Here is a 21,343-nt window from a genome sequence, read left to right as displayed (position 1 = left end):
TGTAGGTATTAATCTGAAACAATTCAAGTTAACAAGCTTTTAGTTGCCTATGGGTTACTAAGTAGAACCTGAAAAACTAACCTTTACTGCAGAAATGGACAGCAAATTTGAAATAAATATGCCAATGCACCCAGGGAATGAAATTTCAGGTCTTTCACTTGTGTTGCAGTTAAGTGGACACAACTTACTACCTATGTATAAAAAAATAAAACAGCCTCCAGTTACTCGCTTTTCAGCTAGCCACAAACATGAAAAAAATGTCGCAAAGAAAACTCTTCCAGGGTAGAGTCCCAAGGATCACGTGCAGCCAGGCGGAACCCTGTGTTCCTAAGGCTGTTCAGCCGCTTTCGGTTACCTTGGAGACTACACAACTAGTCACCCCGCCAGCCCATTTCCCAGCAGTCCTCTCGCTACTCTCCTGCACCTTAACTGCAGCAGCGTCGTGCGCAAAAAGCCAGCAAGACAGGCAGAGTTGACCAAGCACTTGGACACGCAAGCTTGGCAAGCTCAACAACACCCACAGACTGAGCATAAGTGAGCCCTAACTTCTCAAGATCCACGTGTCGGCTTCGGCGACGCGAACAAGAGTGGGTCTCCCTCAGACGGAGATTTTTCCCGTTCTACTAATCAAGCCACTCTTCAGGCACTCTTCACCCATGCCTGCTACCATCCTTTTGCCAGAGAAAAAGAGACATTCTTGGGGAACGAAAGAGAAGGCTAATGCCCTTGCGCACCTTACACTCGACTCAAAGACGTACTTGAAAATTCAACAGAAACGGGAAGTCCTATGGACAGAAAACCAGTCAGGTTACCCCAGAAAGAGAAAAAGGAACCACCACCTGTTCCCTACCTGTTTTCTCCGCCTTCGAATTAGCACTTACAAATCACAGCTCCTTTGTTTACAAAGTTCTCACTCTCATTCAACTCACTCATCGCCCCCTCATTAAATTCGGGGCCTTGCCTCAATTTGACCCGAAATTACACGCTAGGAAATGTTTGAATAGGTGTCAAAACACTGCATCCAGTTCCTTGGAGAAACAGACATTGGTTGTTTCCCTCGGAGAGTTGAAACTCAGAGAGCTGAACTCTTAAAACCTGTGCTTATTCCATCGATAACCAGGCTAGAAATCGTCACGCGGAACGTGCCATGCTGTTCAACACCCCACGCACGCGAGGGCAGGGCCGTGCCGTAGGCACTTCTCACCCCGCCCGCCTCGTGGTCTCGGTCTCCGGCGTCGATGTTCCTAGTTAGTTCTCCGAGCGACACGGAAGTGAGGTCGGGGAGGCGTGCGAGATGACATGCGCAACTCGCTCAAGGGACCAAAGGCTGCACAGCGTAAGGCCCAGCCAGGCCCAGGCGTGCGAAGCTCTCTCTGCGGAACGCTGGGCAAGCCGTTCAAATACACAAGTGGTTTAAACTCAAAAAAACTCCAATCGGGCCACTATTGAAGCGACGCCCTCCACCCAGGCCCGAGAGTTACCGTGCGGGGCGTGGCCGGCCTCACCCCGAGTCCTTCACATCCCTCTAGGGGAGGGTTATTCTGAAGGGTTCGCACACCGTGTGTCCGCTTCAGCTGAAGAGCCTGCGCACGCACCGGATGTCCACGTCACTGCGCACGCGCTCCTACCAGCTTGGAGCCGACCGCGCAGGCGCATAGGGAGGCGCGAGCAGCACCTCTTTGCCCCTCCCCCAACATCAGGAGGCCAAACAGCCCGGAGCAGCGTCAGGACCCTTGGGTTCCGCCCACGGAGCCGAAGCCGTAGCCTTTTCGCATTTTAGTAATCCAGAAAGAACTTATGAAGCTTCCAGAATCAGGAAAGGAGAGACAGGAGAGAGGTACACAATACGCTCAATCCTGTATTCGAAGCCTTCGTGAAAATTCTGAAACCACTGCCCTCCAGGCCTTTCCCAACAAGACTCTTCAGCCTTTCCCAGAGACTTCTCACCGGCCCCGCCCCTGCCGTACCCAGCCCCACCCACATGAAGCTTCATAGACCTCCTGGCTTCGCAAATCCTTCAAAAAAAAAAAAAAAAAAAAAAAAAAAACGGAGGACCTCCTGTACAAAGTGCTATGGGGTTGGAAAGTACCAGAACACTGGAAAAGCTTGAAGCAAACACCACGAAAGAAGAGTAAGCAATTTTCCAATATTCGCCAACAAAGAACACTAGGAAAATTCGAGAAAGCCTTGTTGAGCGCAGAGAATGGAAGTTTATGCCTATATTCTCAACACTGAGGCTGAAGCAGGATTGCTGCGAGTTCGAGGCTAACCTGAATTCTATAGTGAGTTCACGTTCCAGAGTAGGCTAGGCTGCCAAGACACCGTGCTGGAATGAAAAGCAAAGCAAAGAAAGGTTCTATAAAGGAAAAAGAGCTGCCACTAAATTGCCTGATACCAAGATGAAAGATGTCTTAAAAAGAAATGGTCAAGAATATTTTTGTTGTTGTTGTTGCTTCTTCAAGACAATGAAGCTTAAAAATGTAAAGAAAACATTAACCAACAATGTATATTTTTGTTGTTGTTGTTGCTTCTTCAAGACAATGAAGCTTAAAAATGTAAAGAAAACATTAACCAACAAGTATGTCAGACAATTGCCAAACTAAGTCAGAGAGCAATAATTCTCAACCAAACATCAAAAATTTTAGGTTTTTTTCTCTACCATTTACTACTTTCATGCTGCTAACCTACCAGTAAATGTTTAAAGTGAAAAGGAGTAATTACGAAATAATTAAGTAGAAAACATAAAATGCAGTCCATATTCCCAAACTTTTCACTCTCAAGAGATAATAGAAAAACTTATTTTGTGCTAAGTGACAATACAAACACTTTGAAGGAAACCAAGAATGTAAGGATGGAGCCAAGAGGAAGGACAAGGATAGCCAACAGGGTTGATCTGACTTGCTTCGTTTCACTTAGCTATTTATTCCTGAGGAGATACGCAACACATAGGCAGAAACTGAACTAAAGTTTACAGACTTCTGAAATCCATGATTCAGGAAAACCATTCAAGATCTTAGAAGACTGAAAACCATTTCTTTAACACGTTCCTCTTCTCTGACTCAAGAACCTTTCCTACTAAACCAAGATGCCTTCTCGAGGGTTATAATGGTTTCTCAAAAAAATCTCATTTTTCTGAGACTAAAATTTGAGTTTATTTACTAGTAAAATGTCTGCCCCTAAGGTATGAATGACTCGGTAGCATCTCAAAAAAAGACAACCCAAATAGCATCTCTAATTGGAAAAATCTACGAGAACAACTTGCATGGGAAAGTACAACAGAAATGCTCTTTGGTGCTCTTTCCCTGCTCCAAGCAAACATGAAATACCAGATTTCAATTTTCAACAATTACTGATTTTCATTACTGAGTAGCTAGTTTCCTGAGCATATTGTCAATCACTTTCCCAAAATCCTAAGAATGTCTGCCCTCACATTCAGGGCTTTCTCATTGTTTTCTCTGAAGACCTCTTCTCACAATTTCTAGAGCTTCTTGCAGACCTCCATTGCTGACTCAAAAGGCATGACTTTCTTACAACTCCATCTCCCTACAGGTGACAAGATTTACAGCTTGCTCACCCTACTGCTTTTCTCTCAACTACTGAAATGGTCCTCCAGATTAATTTGTTTTAGGTAACAACAAATTTCTAAGATGCAGCATTAGATCCCTTAATAGGTACAATACCCATAAGTTTTCAAAGTGGAGTCTAGTTAGCCTATAAAAAGTAAGAGTCTGAGAGTTCTTTGAGCATTTGTGTTTTTATATTCTAATCTACAATTAATAATATAGCTATACTTATTTCAGTGATTCAGTTTAGATTTACCAAGTAACCATTTTTGCTTATAGTAGGGTTTCATGTATCCCTTGCTGGCTTCAAAATCACATAGTCAAAGATGACTGAACTTCTGATCCTCCTGGCTCCACCTCTGGGTACAAATAAATAGATGGCACTGCTAAAGTTGGTTTTATGCATGCTAGGCAAGCACCCTATCAATTGTACTATATCCCCAGGGACCAAGTGACTGGGATTTGTTTTGTGTTTTTAAAATTGCTTTTTCAAGTTACATTGAAACACAATAGTTACATTCTACTTTCAATGTAGTGTTCCTCAAATTGTACTTAGTTGTATTCTATTTTCATTGGCCAGATGCCATGGTACATACCTTTAATCCTGCACTATGAGACAGAGGCAAGTGGATCTCTGTTAGTTTGAAGCCAACCTGGTTTGCATATTGACAACCAGAGCTACATAGACAGACCTTGTCCCCCCGGCCTCCCCCCCCAAAAACACACAAAGGGAGAAGAGGGGAAAACCATCCTTAGCCAGAAATGATGGTACATGCCTAATATCAAGCATTTAGGAAAATCCTAAAAACTCCCAAACAAGCCAAAGCTATAAAGTAAGTTCGAGGTCAGCATGAACTACCTGTCTCCAAAAAAAAAAAAAAAGGAAGGAGAGATAGAGCTCAGAGGCAGAGTAATTGCAAAAGTACATGCACAAAACCCCGGATTCAATCTCCAGCATTAAAAATCTAAAACCTAGCCAGGCAGTGGTGGAGCACGCCTTTAATTCCAGCACCTGGGAGGCAGAGGCAGGCAGATTTCTAAGTTCGAGGCCAGCCTGGTCTACAAAGTGAGTTCCAGGACAGCCAGGACTACACAGAGAAACCCTGTCTCGAAAAAAAAAAAAAATCTAAAACCTAGCCAGATGTGATGGCACATACCTTTATTCCCAGTACTCTGGAGATAAAGGCTGGTGGAGCTCTGTGAATTCTAGACTGGACTGATCTACAGAGTTCTAGGACAGCCTGTCTAGGAAAAAAAAAAAAGACACCCTTCTACTGTACCATGTCTTAGGCCCATGTTTCTCACATTTTACCTAAGAGGATCTTCCCTAATCTTTCATACTTCAATGCCATTTGTTAAAGAAACTTCCTACTAACAAAGAGGACTAGATGAAGTATACTGTAAACCCTGTCTCGAAAAACCAAAAAGAAAGATTAGATACTAAAGAGGGCATAACTTACAATGAATAATCATCTTTAATGCTTCTATAGAAATATAATCTAAAAAACTTTGATCTTCCAAATATATCTCAAATGGCAAAAAAATCTATCTTTAAAAATTCAATATATACTGCTGGTTATAGGAATGCACTAAAAGCCAGTTTTAAGTGAACTGAAAAATAACCTACAGTGTTATAAAGTTTTTTATTTTCTTTTTTTTTTTTCTGGGTTTTCGAGACAGGGTTTCTCTGTATAGCTCTGGCTGTCCACTTTGTAGACCAGGCTGGCCTCGAACTCAGAAATCCGGCTGCCCCTGCCTCCCAAGTGCTGGGATTAAAGGCACACTCCACCACACAAGTAGCTGGAATTCTTACTCTTCCACTCACTCACTGGTAAAGGCTTCAACCAGATTCCAAAGTATTGGGCTTCTTCCCCCTTCTCATACCTCCAAGATTTCCCTTACCTTTTATCCTAACTCAGAATCACTTCAAACTCCTCAAAACTTTGTTTCTGAAATCAAGATTTCACACCATAAGATCTTATATATATTTCCAAGACATGGTCATGGGCTGTGAACACTTCCTAAAGGCATTTAAGTAAGATGGGCCAGTAAAATGCAGATTCCTCTGCAGCCTCTCGGGCAGCTAATTATTACATACAATTAGGCAAAGCATTGATCTCAGCACTTCATACACTTTACCTCACTAATCCTCAAAACGGTACAGTCTCCAATGTTGTTGTTGTTGTTCTTTTTTTGTTTTTGTTTTGGTTTTTGTTTTTTCGAGACAGGGTTTCTCTGTATAGCCCTGGCTGTCCTGGAACTCACGCTGTAAAAACCAGGCTGGCCTCGAACTCAGAAATCCACCTGCCCCTGCCTCCCGGAGTGCTAGGATTAAAGGTGTGTGCCACCACACCCAGCTCTCTTCTTTTTTTGAGACAGCATCTTGCTATGTAACCCAACCTCTGGCCTCAAGATCACAACAAACATCCTGACTTGCTGCAGCCTCCAGAGAGCAGAAAGATAGCTGTGATCAACTTGATGTTAAAAAGTGATGACAATGAAGGTAGATTGGTTGGTTTGAAACCAGCACTCAGGAGTCAAAGGCAAGCAGATAATCTATGAGTTTGAGACCACCGAAGGCTACATAGTAAGACCCTGTCTCAAAAATAAATATAAAATAGATAACCTGGAGAGATGGCTCAGCAGTTAAGAGCAGTGACTGCTCTTCCAGAAATCCTGAGTTCAAATTCCCAGCAACCACATGGTGGCTCACAACCACCTGTAATGGGATCTGATGCCCTCTTCTGGTGTGTCTGAAGAGAGCTACAGTGTACTCATATAAATAAAATAAATCTTTAAAAAAAAAATCCAAATTGTCCAGTAATTCCAGAACTGAGAAGGCTGAGGTAAGAGGATTGCCATGCCATGTGTAACACACACAATGTAAAAAAAGAAATATATTTTTAGATAGATAAATGCCAAGCTAACCAGTCTGTTACACTGGCAAGTAAACATTTACTGGGGAAATTTGGAAAGAATTATAATGTGAGAGCAAAACTGTGGGAACTGGGAAGCTGGCTCAGCTAGTGAAGTGGTTGTCATAAAAACAGGAGGACCTGAGTTTGATCCCTAACAGGTATTTACAAGAAAGCCAGGTGAGGTGTTAAATACCCATAATCCTGGCACTAGGGAAACAAAGAAAGAAACATCCCTGAAGCTTGCCAGCTGAATCTGTGAGCTCCAGGTTCAACCAGAGTAAACTGCTTACTGTGCAATCATAAATAACTGAGTCTGAATCCCCCAGCTCCCTTTTAAAAGCCAGGAATGCTGAAGAATATCTGTAATCGAAGAGCAGGGGATGCAAATATAGGTGACTCCATGGAGCTCACTAGTAGGAAGGCTACCGCAATCAGTGAGACTCATAGTTCAGAGAAACACCCTTTCTCAAAATTAATACAGAGAGTAACCTAGGAGAAACTCAACATTAACACCTGGCTTCCAAATGCATAACACACAAACACACATATCTTACACAGGCACACACACAAATACAGAGATTAACAAACACAAGGTGATGCCAGGAGGGTACTGTCTGAAAATGCATTCCATCGTTAGAAAAGAATATGACTTCCGTGATGCAATGACAGCCATGCTACAGAAAGAAGCAGCAGGGGAAGAGTTGTAGAAGTATGTATAAATGATCGTAACTCCATAAAATATATTCTGCATGCTTTCATAAGGTCCACAACTAACACATATATACACTTTTTTTCCCCTTGAGGCAAGGTCTTACTCTACAGCCATGATGGTGGCCTAGAACTCACATTGTAGGCCAGGTTGGCCTGTGACTCCGTTTCGATGTCCCAAGTGCTGGTATTACAGGCACAAGCCAACACTTCTGGGTCTCTATTTTTCTTTTTTTCTTTTTTCTTTTTTTTTTTTTTGAATTTTTATTTTTTGGTGGTAATAGGGATTGAATCCACAGCCTTATGCATCCTAGCAAGCGCTGAGATATATAGTCCCAAACCTTTATATTTTTAGATAGAAAAAATTTTAAACTTTTTTTTTCAGTGCTGGAGATCAACTAAGGGCTTTCCTTGTCCATACAGTGATTCAGTCCATAGAGCTGTATCCCTAGCCCTGCAAAATAGTAACATTATTTTACATGTAAAATTTATATAATATTCCAATTCCAGGGAACATGAATAACTGAAATATAGCCATGTATTTACTGTCTATACCTGCTTTCAGGCTGGCAGAAACAATGGGACCTACATAGCACAAAATATTTACTATCTGACCTTTTATTTAAAAGGTTTGCCAACTCTTGGCTTCCTAACCTGAAAGTCAAACACTTGTAGTATGGATAAACAGAGATGAATAAGAGAAATAAATGGCATGAAATAAAACTGAGATATCGCTAATTGAGGAATCTAATTTGACACAACTTACTTAACTTTGAAAATCTACTAAATCCCAGCACTTGGGAAGCAGAAGGATCAGAAAGTCATGGTTATCTTCAGCCATAAGAATGTTCTTGCTCAGGGGCTAGAGAGATGGCTCAGTGGTTAAGAACACTGACTGCCCTTCCAGAGGTCCTGAGTTCAATTCCCAGGAACCACATAGTGGCTCAACCATCTGTAATGGGATCTGAAACCTTCTACTGGTGTGTCTGACGACAGCTACACTGTAGTCAAATAAATGAAATAAATCTTAAAAAAAGAATCTTCCTAAATAGAACATGTAAGCAAGAATAGGCTACATGACACCCTGTCTCACAGAAATAAGACAAGAAAATGAACATAACTTTAGCCAAGCATGGTGACTCAACAACTGTAAGCCAACACATGGGAAACAAGAGTATCACTAACATACTATCTCAAAAAAGTGTCATGCATAGAGGTAGGCGCCTCTAATTCTAGCATTCAAGATGCAGAGGCAAGTAGATCTCTATGAATTTGAGAATGCTGGTCTACACAGTGAGTTCCAGGTCAACCAGTTGCTATATAAAGAGACCCTGTCTCAAAAAAAACAAAAAGTAAACAGATTTATGTGTCAGGTGGCAAGTTACTGTAATCTACATTCAGGAAACAGAAGCAGGGGGATTTCTGTGAATTCAGAGACAGCTTGTTTATATATCTAAAATGCGGGCCTAAATACCTGTCTCAAAAGATAAAAAGGAAAAGCAGAGAAAATAAAGAGCAGGATACCTTTCTACACATGCTAATCCCAGCACTCCGGAGGCTAACACAGAAAGCTCAAGAGTTTGAAGTAACCTAAGTGATACACTGTCCCAGAAAGAGAGTAAGGTGGCTCTGCTGGTAAAGGAGCTCGCTGCCAAGCCTGGGGACATTATTGGATGCCTGGGGCTTACATTGTAGAAGGCAAAATCTCCTGTAAGCAGTTGGCTAATCCTTGCATGCTACACATACATTAATACACAAATACTTTTTTTTAAGTTTTTAAAGAGACTGAATGAGGGGTAAGAATGTTGACCAGTTCTTAAAGTATTTACAAGCATGAGGGCTGAGTTCAGATCACCAGCACCCATGTGAAAACAAAAAATAGTAATAATAAAAATAAAATTAATTAATTTTTAAAAAGGGGGGGTGAGGACTAATGAAATGGATTAGTGGTTAAGAGCACTGGATGCTCTTCCAGAAGACCTGAGTTTGAATCCCAGTACCCACATGGTGTGATTCATAACTATCTGTTACTCAGGTCCCAGGGGGTTGGAAACCCTCTTCTGGTCATGCACGCAAGCAAAACACCCATACACATAAAATAAAAATAAATAAATCTTAAAAAAAAAAAAGGCATGTGTGGTGGTACAATTTTAACCACAGCAGTCAGGAGGCAAAGGCATGTGTAATTTCTATGACTTCAAGGACAGCCTGGTCTACATAGCAGGCTCTAGGCTACACAAGACCCTGACTCAGAAAAACAAAACAAAATAAAACTGGCCCCATCTGTAGTCCCATTTCTGGGGAAGAGACAAGCAGAACCCTGAAGATTGTTGGCTATCCAACCTAGCCAAATCAATGAGCTACAGGTTCACTGGGAAACTGCCTCAAAACAATAAGGTATAGGAAGGAGGTAAGGAACTCAGATGTCTGCCACAAAGCTACAAGTGTAGACCCCCCCCCCAACTCATGTAACAAAAAATAAAACAAGAATGATCCAATAAACACACTGCTGGGGACTGGGGTGAGGAGACAGGCAGATCCCTGAAATTCATTGGCTGGCCAGTCTAGCTTCAGGTTCAGTGAGAAACCCTATCTCAAAACCTAAAAATAAAGACGGAAAGTGATCCCTGAAAGAGATCCAGTGTGGCTCCTGGACCTTCATATCCATGCAGACCCCTGTATTATGCACACACATACAGACACTTGCACACATCCACACTAACAACTACACATACAAAACAATACGGTAGAAAAAAATGATTAAAGATGACATTGGTGTCATCTTCTGCCTCCCACATCCATATAAACACATACCAAAAATGAGAATCCAGTCATGCACTAGAATACAGAGTGGGAAAGAGAGAAATTCTATGCATGCATAATTTGCAAGTTAAGTTCAAATGATGAAAATTAACTGAGTATGGTAGTTCACACCTGCAATTTCAACACATGAGAAGCTGGCACAAAAGCACTGTAGAGTCAACCTTCAATTCAGAAAGAAGAAAAAAGCTGGAAACTAGCACAAGACTGCATAGAACTCTTGAGAACATAATTATGGATTTAAGTTCAAGTCCTTGACATACGTACCATATCACTCTGCTTTTACTGGTATACTGCTTGTTAACATCAAACTGCTTTTTATTGTTATTTATACATTTCCTCAACAATTTACCAGGATTTCATATACAGGGAATTATCTTTTTTAGGTTCCCCAGGGACACTTCATAGGTGGCCCACAGATGCTAGGTGCTCAATAAATGCTGAATGACAAAATAATCAACTCTACTGTGGGTTCACAGCCTGAAATTCTTACACCTACAATTCACACCATTAATCTTCCTTCTATGCAACAAATGAAAAGGACATTCCTGGGGTGAAGACTGCTGAGTCTACTGGATTTATTATATTAGGCTCCTTTTCTAGAAAAGAGCTCAAAGTACATATGTTATGTTAAAATAGAATTCTTGACTACTGAGAAGGTAGGTGGAAAAGTGGGCAAGAGAAGGAAGAATCTGTTATAATAGCCTGCCTCCAGAGAATAAGCATTATTCAGTCCTGGGGACTAAAAACACTCCTGCCATGTCTTTGAACTGACCCCCTACATTATTTCTTCAAACTTTGTACTGGCCAATGAATATCAGTGAAACAAAAACTTGCCACAATAATAAGATTCTAAAAATCTCAGCTAGTAGCCCATGATTACATAATGTAGAAAATCTGTTTTTGTGTTTTTGAGACTTTGATATTGGATCTATACTCCAGGCTAGCCTCCAACTTACTATGTAGTCAAGGATGACCCTGAACTCCTGATCCTTCTGCCTCCACCTCCCAAGTGGTTGGATTAGAGACATGCTCACCATGTTTACAGTGGTGCTAGGAGTTGAACCCAGGGCTTGGCTCATTCTGAAGCACTCTACCAATTTAGCTATAACCCTAGATGTAATTTTAATTTACTATTTTGACAAATATAAAAGATATAAACTAGCATTATCATTAAGCATCTACTACAGGCCAAGAACAAATAGATAAGACAATAAGAATACCAAGTGATCTTCTATTGTGCGATAAGCAAGAGTACAGCTTTGGGAAGAGAAATGCAGTAAGAGATCAACTTCTACTCATCCAAATTTGGAAAAATTATGTGCTACCTAATTTTAATTTTAGTCACCAATACAATTTTATTAGTATTTAGGAGAAAAGTACAGTACAGGTTAGGTGAAAGTCTTGGCAGCCACCAGGAGGAGATAAAGTCTTGCTTTTCAAGTTGCCGGTGGATAGAAATAGGTTCTGAAGAAAGGACATTTGGTTAGCGAGATGACTAAGTAGGTAAAGGTGCTTGCTTTCAAGCCCAAAGAATTTCATCAGTCCCTGGGATGCACATGGGAAAGGAGGAAATGAACTCCTGAAACTTGTCCTTTGACTTCCCATATGCCCATCCACACACAAGTATGAGTGTATACACACACACACACACCACACACCACACACCACACACCACACACAGGCCGGAACACACGATGGAAACCAAAGGCATCAGCTATCTTGGCCCTGGAGTTCCAGGCAGCTGTGAATCCCCTGACATGAGTGCTAGGAACTCAACTCAAAGTGCTCTGCAAGAACAGTAAACTCCTTACTGCTCAGCATCTCTCAAACTCCTTTCTTAACTTTTAAACTTTTAACTTAAAATTTAACTTCTAATTTTTTTTTTTGAGACAACCTGCCTCTGTCTCCAGAGTGTTAGGATTAAAGACTATTCCAGGTTAGTTGGGTGTTTGGTTGGTTTTTTAACAACTTGACACAAGCTAGAGTTTTCTGGAAACAGGAATCTCAGTTGAGAAAAAATACCTTAAGTAAGATGGCCGGTTGGCAATCTGTGGAGCATTTTCTTGATTAATGACTGATATAGGAGGGTCCACCTCACTATGGATGGTCCTGCCCCTGGACAGGTGGCCTCAACTGTTTAAGAAAGAAGGCTGAGCAAGCCATGAGGACCAAGCCAGTAACCAGCACTCCTTCATGACTTCTGTATCAGTTCCCATCTTGAGCTCTAGCCCTGTCTTCCCTGACTATAAGCTATAAGATGAAATAGATTCCTCCCTCCCCAAGTTGGTTTTGGTCACCATGTTTTATTATAGCAATAGAAAGCTGGAGAGATGGCTCAGTGGTTAAGAGCACCGTCTGCTCTTCCGAAGGTCCTGAGTTCAAATCCCAGCAACCACATGGTGGCTCATAACCATCCGTAATGAGATCTGACACCCTCTCCTGGTGCATCTGAAGACAGCTACAGTGTACTCATATAATATAAAATAAATAAATCTAGAAAGCCAAATAACATAAAAATAATAACAGGACCATCTGTAACAAAGTAGCAAAGGAAATTTATTCTTGGTAAATGGAAATGGGGGCTTGAAGACATGGCTCAGGTGTTATAAATGCTTACTTACTACCCTCTCAAAGGACCCAAGTCCAGTTCCCAGTAGCTCAGAACTGCCTGTAATTCCAGCTCCAGGAAATCTAACATGCTCTTCTAGCCTTCTAGGGTGCTAGCACACATATTGCTTGCATACATATATACATACATACATACATATAAAAATACATGGGACTGGAAAGATGGCTCAACAGTTACGAGCATTGACTGCTCTTCCACAGGTCCTGAGTTCAATTCCCAGCAACCACATTGGTAGCTCACAACTGTAATGAGATCCAACACCTTCTTTTGGTGTGTCTAAAGACAGCTACAGTGTATTCATATACATTAAACAAAAATAAATATTAAAATATTTTTTTAATCTTTAAAAATACATATATAAATAAAAATAAATATTTTCTTAAAAAAGAAGTGAGGAGACAGAGGAAGAGAAAAAACAAGCAAACAGGGTAGTGGTGGTGGTGGTGGTGGTGGTGGTGGTGCACACCTTTAATCCCAGGACTTAGAAGCAAAGGCAGGCAGATCACTGAGTTTGAGACCATGGTTACATAGAGAAGATCTATCTCAAAAATTAATTAATTAATTCCAGAAATTTAGATACCATCTGTTTCTTCCCTCTTTTAGGCCTTTCTGTGTCATAATGGCAATTATCAACTCTCAGAGCAAGGGAAAGGTGTGTGCCACCACTGCCCGGCTGAGATACAGATTTTTAAGACAGAGATCTCACTAAATAGCCCTGGCTACCTGGAACTTGCTCAGTAGACCAGTCTGGCCTTGAATTCACAGAGTTCTGCCTTCCTCTGCCTCCTGAATGCTGGGATCAAAGGTATGTGCCACCATTCTCAACTCTGGGATCCAAATTTAAACAACTCCCCACTCAACAGCTATTCCTGGCTTTCTAGTAGAACTCAAGCTCAAAATCTACAACTAAATCTCAGTACTCAAGAGGGAAAGGTAGGAGAATCATTCCAGGTTTAAGACCAGCTTTGGTCTAACAGCCTTGGTCTATACAGAGAAGCCAGCTAAGAATACATAGCAAGACATTATCGTTTTTTAAAAACTATAGTAATAAGACTGAGTGTGGCAGTACCTTTCCGCCCTTCAACCATTTCTTAGGTGCAGGGAGAATGAGTGACACAGAGAGACAAAGAGGGAGAAAGAGAGGCAAAGAGGCCGACTTTTAATTTGGTGACCTTATAGTTTAAAATGATCCCCACTTGTACTCAGCTCCAGCCTGTGTAGTGCCCCAGAGGGCAGGAATACAATACTGTGCCTTCTGGATTCATTCAGACATGAATAACAGGGCTATCTGTTTGAAGTCCAATGATAATATGTAAGGGTCACCCAGGTGGTACTGGTTTTGAAGGCATGAAGGGGTCACACAAAACAGCTGAGGCTCGGCACTGTGAGAGGCCATGGAAGGCTATTGGTGAAGGTGCAGCTTCAGTTGCAATTGAAGGCCCAGGACTGAAGGGGTCATGCAGTGTTTTGGAGATGCCAGTACCATGAGATGACCACCAAGAGCAGCAGCAGCAGTGGAGTACAGGCATCTGGAGCCTAGAGGATGACGCGTGTGCTACAAAGGGCATGGCTGGAGAAGTGACCCAAGCCCTTGGAGGAGCCCAGAAGATCGTGAGTTGGATCCCAGACATTGAACGGTTGGAGATTGACTTTTGCTTTTGATTGTGACTGTGCCCTGATATTTTCCCTCTTGAAGGAAGAAACTGTTTTAGTGGAGCCCACAGTTAAGAGACTTTTAATTGTAAAAAGACTTTGAATTTTAAGAGATGGATATTTTAAAGAGATTGAAATTTTAAGAATATGTAAAGACTGTGGGACTTTTAAAGTTATTTAGATCTTGGGGATGAATAAGATTGTAAGGGTTGAGGCTTACTAGTGATATTTTTGTGTGTCAAGTTGACAAGGGGTTAATTGTACTGGCTAGTTTTGTGTCAACTTGACACAGCTGGAGTTATCACAGAGAAAGGAGCTTCAGTTGAGGAAATGCCTCCATGAGATACAACTGTAAGGCATTTTCTCAATTAGTGATCAAGGGGAAAGGGCCCTCGTGGGTGGGACCATCTCTGGGCTGATAGTCTTGGGTTCTATAAGAGAGCAGGCTGAGCAAGCCAGGTGAGGCAAGCCAGTAAAGAACATCCCTCCATGACCTCTGCATCAATCAGCTCCTGCTTCCTGACCTGCTTGAGTTCCAGTCCTGACTTCCTTTGGTGATGAACAGCAGCATGGAAGTGTAAGCCAAATAAACCCTTTCCTCCCCAACTTGCTTCTTGGTCATGATGTTTGTGCAGGAATAGAAACCCTGACTAAGACAAATTGGTACAAACTGAGTACAAAGCTGTGGAAACATCCATTCTTCCTTAAAACTTCTTGCATGATGTTCATTCTCCTACAAAGACCATCTCTTTTGGCTTTACCTTTAAAACACTGCACCACATCACTCATGCTAGTACAACGGCTCTATGGGTAAAGATGCTTGCCACCAGACCTAACCATCTTCAGTCAATCCCTGGGAACAACATGACTTTACAAGTTGTCCTCTAACCTCAATTTTTTTTTAAAAGACTCATTTATTTATCATATGTAAGTACACTGTAGCTGTCTTAGACACTCCAGAAGAGGGCATCAGATTTCGTTACAGATGGTTGTGAGCCACCATGTGGTTGCTGGGATTTGAACTGGGGACCTTTGGAAGAGCAGTAGGCGCTCTTAACCACTGAGTCATCTCGCCAGTCCCTAACCTCAATTTGAATACCATAAAAATAATAAATAAATAAATAAATAAATAAATAAATACGGCACCAAGTCACTAGTCAAACGATATTCCTACAGCAGCTAACCTTTCACTCAGATGCCAGCATCCCTCCAGGTAAAAGCTGGGTAGGTCCTGTGATTCCAGGGGACTAGCAAAGCAAAGGATCAGAATACTTAGCAGATGAACAGACCTGAAAATGCAAAGACTCACTGTAGGTGATCAAGATGTGGCTAGGTGAGGACTGGGGAACTGCAGTGGGACAAACTTGTTTTTCCATGATATCATCTCTGTTTACAAAGAAAGTCCAAGTTTGGGCCAGAATCCTGAGATTCTTCTGGATATACATGTGCCTCTGACATAAACTGGCCATTTGGGGGTGATTCCTATGCTCACTCATGTTCCCAGTGTTTCAGTCAGAAGGCCTCCTGTTTCCTTTGATCTTACATAGGGCCTCACACTGGCAGGTGTCGACATCTCTAAAGTGATATTATAACAGTAGATGAACAAATCCAGACAGCCATGCTTTTCTCTGAGCTCCTTTTAATCAGTAGGAACTCTCCAGGGTCTGGCTTGGCTTCCACCTTCTTTTCCAACTATCCAGATACAGGTGTATTTTCTCTCCACACATAACACAACACACATACATACATACATACATACATACATACATACATACATACTACACATACAATATATACTGCACATGCAACACACAACACAAATTCCACACATAACACACACACACAGCTCAGAAAAGCCCCCAGGCCTGCATACCTGTCCCACATCTACCTCTAGTTAGCAAGTCTATACTACTGTGCTGGTGGGTTCTTTTTTGTCAACTTGACACAAGCTGGAAAACCTCAGAATGCATGTAAATCACAATGACCAGCATTGCATGCTAACCCTAAGGACAAAGTACTGGCACATATACTTTGGCGGTAACCAACAGCTCTCTTATTGGACTAAAGACCTGCTCAACAAAGGGAACTAGCACTGGAAATTTAGCCAACAATTCAGTAAAATCATAAACCTTGGAAAATCTACAACTACTACTTAACTAAACCAGCATAACTCCCACTACATTCTAAATGTTTGTCCTTATACCCACAGATAAGTGTAGTACTCAGCCCTCATCAAGCCAACATCTCAGCAGGGCATGGTGGAGGACGCCTTTAATCCCAGCATTTGGGAGGCAGACGCAGGCGGATTTCTGAGTTCGAGGCCAGCCTGGTCTACAAAGTGAGTTCCAGGACAGCCAGGGCTACACAGAGAAACCCTGTCTTGAAAAAAGAAAGAAAGAGAGAGAGAGAGAGAGAGAGAGAGAGAGAGAGAGAGAGAGAGAGAGAGAGAGAGAGAGAGAGAGAGAAAGGGAAAGGGAAAGGAAAGGGAAAGGGAAAGGGAAAGGAAAGGGAAGGGAAAGGGAAGGGAAGGGAAGGGAAGGGAAAGGAAAGGGAAGGGAAGGGAAGGGAGAAAGGAAAGGGAAAGGGAAGGGAGAAAGGAAAGGGAAAGGAAAGGGAAAGGGAAAGGGAAAGGGAAAGGGAAAGGGAAAGGGAAAGGGAAAGGGAAAGGGAAAGGGAAAGGGAAAGGGAAGAAAAGGAAAGGAAAGGAAAGAAAACATCTCTTTGCAATAGACAGAGACCATTTCAGAAAACTACAACCAATCAAAACACAGTGTTGTGGAGTCCAGTCCCAACTGATATATCTACAAGACAATTCCAGTCCGTAAGGCTCGGGGATCATTTCTGAAGAAATGAGTAGAAAGACTAATCACCAGAAGGATATAAATTTTTCTGGAAGACTGTGAAACTGCAAAGAAGCTACATTTATGAAGTCTTACCAACATAGCTGCCTAAACAAGGACAACACCAATACAATACACATGTGAACATAGATGGGGAAAGTCCATGAGGCCTCAACCCTACACAAGTTACTACAGGCGATTAAGGAAGGGTAAGAGCAGGAGAAGAGCACCCTGCCGGAAAACACACCAACTGGTTATCCACTACTAAAAACATAGACATACATGGAACACATGGATAAGCAGATTATGTTTACATGTTTACAAATACAAATATATGTGTGTATATGTATATATATATGTATGTACACACATATACACACAAATTTATATATGTAACTACAATTAAAGAAAAGCAGCCATGAATTTGAAAGAAAGAAGGTAATGTTTGAGGAAGGGGTTGGAAGGATAAAAGGAAAGGGAGGAAATGATGTAATTGCAAAGCAATTTTTAAAAATATTTTAGCCAGGCAGTGGTGGCACACACCTTTAATCCCAGCACTTGGAAAGCAGAGGCAGAGGAAGGCGGATTTCTGAGTTCAAGGCTAGCCTGTTCTACAGAGTGAGTTCCAGGACAGTCAGGGCTATACAGAGAAACCCTGTCTCAGAAAAAAAAAAAAACAATCAATCAATCAATAACATTTTAAGGTACCTTTTTTATGGATAGAGTATTTGTCTTCATGTGTGTGCACGTGTGCATGTGTGTGTCATGTTCATGCAGTGCCTAAGGAGTACAGTAGGAGTGTGTGTGATGTTCATGCAGTGCCTAAGGAGTACAGTAGGAGTGTGAGTCTGTGTGTGAGTGTGTGTGTCATGTTCATGCAGTGCCTAAGGAGTACAGTAGTAGTGTGTGTGAGTCTGTGTGTGTGTCATGTTCATGCAGTACCTAAGGAGTACAGTAGGAATGTGTGTGTGTGTGTGTCATGTTCATGCAGTACCTAAGGAGTACAGTAGGAGTGTGTGTGTGTGTGTGTGTGTGTGTGTGTGATGTTCATGCAGTACCTAAGGAGTACAGTAGGAATGTGTGTGAGTGTGTATGTGTGTGTCATGTTCATGCAGTACCTAAGGAGTACAGTAGGAGTGTGTGTGTGTGTGTGTGTGTGTGTGTGTGTGTGTGTGTGATGTTCATGCAGTACCTAAGGAGTACAGTAGGAATGTGTGTGAGTGTGTATGTGTGTGTCATGTTCATGCAGTGCCTAAGGAGTACAGTAGGAGTGTGTGCGTGTGTGAGTGTGTGTGTGTGTGTGTCATGTTCATGCAGTGCCTAAGGAGTACAGTAGGAGTGTGTGCGTGTGTGTGTGTGTGTGTGTGTGTGTCATGTTCATTCAGTGCCTAAGGAGTACAGTAGGAGCAAAGGATCCCTTAAAACTGGAGTTATGGGCTGGAGAGATGGCTCAGCGGTTAATAGCACCGACTGCTCTTCCAGAGGTACTGAGTTCAATTCCCAGCAACCACATGGTGGCTCACAACCATATGTAATGAAATCTAATGCCCTCTTCTGGTGTGTCTGAAGACAGCTACAGTGTACTCATATACATAAAATAAATCTTTAAAAAAAAAACTGGAGTTACAAGAACTGAAATGACAGTTGTGAGTTACCATGTGGATGCTGGGAACTGAACACTTGCCCTATAGAAAAACATTAAGTGCTCTTAACAGCTTAATCTTCTCTTCAGCACCATATATGGTCTCTTGCTGATTTTTTTTTCCTCTTGCTTCTACAGCAAAGTGATTTCTTGTTTATTTGAGAAAGAGCCACATACCAAATTCTTGACCTAGAAATTGCTATGTGGCTCAAGCTTGCCAGAACTCATGCTTGTGCTTCTAGAGTGCTAGGGTTTTTCGAGACAGGGTTTCTCTGTGTAGCCCTGGCTGTCCTGGAACTCACTCTATAGACCAGGCTGGCCTTGAAGGAAAGTGCTATTTTTAAGATATAAACTAGATGATAGCTTTTATTACAGGAAACAGTACAATGGGAAAAAATAGAAACCCATTAGAGAAAATCTAAAATGCCTATGGTTTACAAGGTTCCATACAGTCTCAACCTGCCAACACTGCAAACATACCAGATGACCACTGTCACTTAAACCATAGCACTTCACTTAGGAATCTCAAACTGGAAGCTAGAAAAATAGTTCTCAGTATTTATGGGGACTGGCTGCTCTTCCAAAAGTCCTGGGTACAGTTCCTAGCACCTACACAGCAGCTCATAACAGCCTGTAACTCCAATTCCAGGGAATCTAATGTCATCTCCTGGCCTCCAGTGGCACCACAAATAAAAGTTGTGCCATAAATGTAGGCAAAAATACCAATACACATAAATAAAATAAAATTCCTTAATTTTTCAAAACAAACTAAAGTCAAGCACGGTGATATACACCTTTAATATCAGCACTTGGGAGGCAGAAAGATCTCTGAGTTCAAGGCCAGCCTGATATACAGAGTTTCAGGCCAGCCAAAGTTTACATATCTCAAAAAACAATACAAAATCTCAAACTGATCCAGGCATGGTGGCTCATATCTGTAATTTCAATGCTCGGAAAACTAAGGCAGGAGAACTGCCACAAATTTGAGGGCAACTTATCTAAACAGCAAGTTAAAGGTCAGCCAAGTCTCCAAGATCCTATCTCAACAAACTGAAAGGCGGTGGTGGTGGCGCGCACGCCTTTAGTCCCATCACTTGGGAGTCAGAGGCAGGCGGATTTCTGAGTTCGAGGCCAGCCTGGTCTACAGAGTGAGTTCCAGGACAGCCAGGGCTATACAGAGAAACCCTTGTCTCAAAAATTAAAAAAATTAAAAAATTTGGGGGCTGTTGAGATATCTGGCTAAGTGGGTAAGAGTACCCAAATGCTCTTCCGAAGGTCCTGAGTTCAAATCCCAGCAACCACATGGTGACTCACAACCATCCCTAATGAGATCTGACTCCCTCTCTTCTGGAGTGTCTGAAGACAGCTACAACTCACATATAATAAATAAATAAATCTTAAAAAACAAAACAAAACAAAAAAACTGAAAAAACAAACAAAAAAACAAACAAACAAAAAAACAGGTGTAGTAGTACACGTCTGTAATCCCAACATTTGGAAGGCAGAGACAAGAGAATTATGATCTCAAGGCCAGCCTCAACTAAATGAAACCTGTGTCAAAAAAAAAAAAAAAAAAGACTTCAAAGATGCATTATCTTGAGCGCCCTCGCCACCGCATCTCTTCTGCTTTTGTGCTCTCCCGCCTGCCATGGCCAACCTTAAGGATCTCAAAGGGAAGTGGTGCCTGATGGAAAGCCACGGCTTTGAGGAGTACACGAAAGAGCTAGGAGTAGGACTGGCTCTTAGGAAGATGGCTGCCATGGCCAAGCCAGACTGTATCATTACTTGTGATGGCAACAACATCACCGTCAAAACCGTGAGCACAGTGAAGACGACCCTGTTCTCTTGTACCCTGGGAGAGAAGTTTGATGAAACTACAGCTGATGGCAGAAAAACTGAGACGGTCTGCACCTTCAAAGACGGTGCCTGGTCCAGCACCAGCAACGGGAAGGGAAGGAGAACATGATAATGAGAAAACTGAAGGATGATTGTGGTGCACTCGGGTCTATGAGAAGGTGCAATGAGGGCTTCCTCGTCATCCTGGACAGGAGTTAGCTGTAGGAGTGAATATGCTCAATTCAATTAGTGGTCATAAACAGCAAACCGTTTCACTTCTTTGGTTTTATTTTTCATGACTGTTGAGTTCTCTTTATCACAAACACTTTACATGGAACTTCATGTCAAACTTGGTTTACCCAGGATCATCCCTTTGGTTAGTAAATAAACGTGTTTGTGCTTAAAAAAAAAAAAAAAAAAAAGCATTATCTTGAGGCTGGAAATCTTGTTCAATGATCATAGATGATCCCCGGCATACACGTGCTGACTCACAACCATTCATAACTCCAGTTCCAGGGGAATATAACACCTTCTTTTGACCTCTGAGAGCACCAGGCACATACATTCAGACAAAGCAGTCAATACACACATTTTAAAAATAAACCACACCGAGCGGTGGTGGCACATGCCTTTAATCCCAGCACTTGGGTAGCAGAGGCAGGTGGATTTTCAAGGCCAGCCTGGTCTATAGAGTGAGTTCCAGGACAGCCAGGGCTACACAGAGAAACCCT

At 41.9% G+C, this 21,343-nt stretch overlaps 1 protein-coding gene and 1 pseudogene across 17 annotated transcripts in view; one reads left to right on the top strand and one right to left on the bottom strand.

Moving 5' to 3' along the window:
* Positions 1–21,343, bottom strand: part of Mga (MAX gene associated) — a 97,627-nt gene that overhangs the window by 71,302 nt on the left and 4,982 nt on the right. For 8 of the 17 annotated variants that reach the window (XR_866291.2, XR_866290.3, XM_011239591.2 and 5 more), the window contains exon 1: positions 1,482–1,600. The exons of 3 other annotated variants lie outside the window; for them this stretch is intronic. The gene's annotated coding sequence lies outside the window, so the exon portion shown is untranslated. Of the gene's footprint in view, positions 1–850; positions 2,042–21,343 lie in introns of those variants that run through there. 6 more of the 17 variants (XM_006499697.3, XM_006499688.4, XM_017318964.2 and 3 more) reach the window with 4 other exon arrangements.
* Gm13998 (predicted gene 13998) lies at positions 20,376–21,013 on the top strand (annotated as a pseudogene).

The sequence above is a fragment of the Mus musculus genome, chromosome 2, assembly GCF_000001635.26.
Source record: "Mus musculus strain C57BL/6J chromosome 2, GRCm38.p6 C57BL/6J".
Taxonomy (NCBI): domain Eukaryota; kingdom Metazoa; phylum Chordata; class Mammalia; order Rodentia; family Muridae; genus Mus; species Mus musculus.
This window is presented reverse-complemented; position numbering and strand designations above follow the sequence as displayed.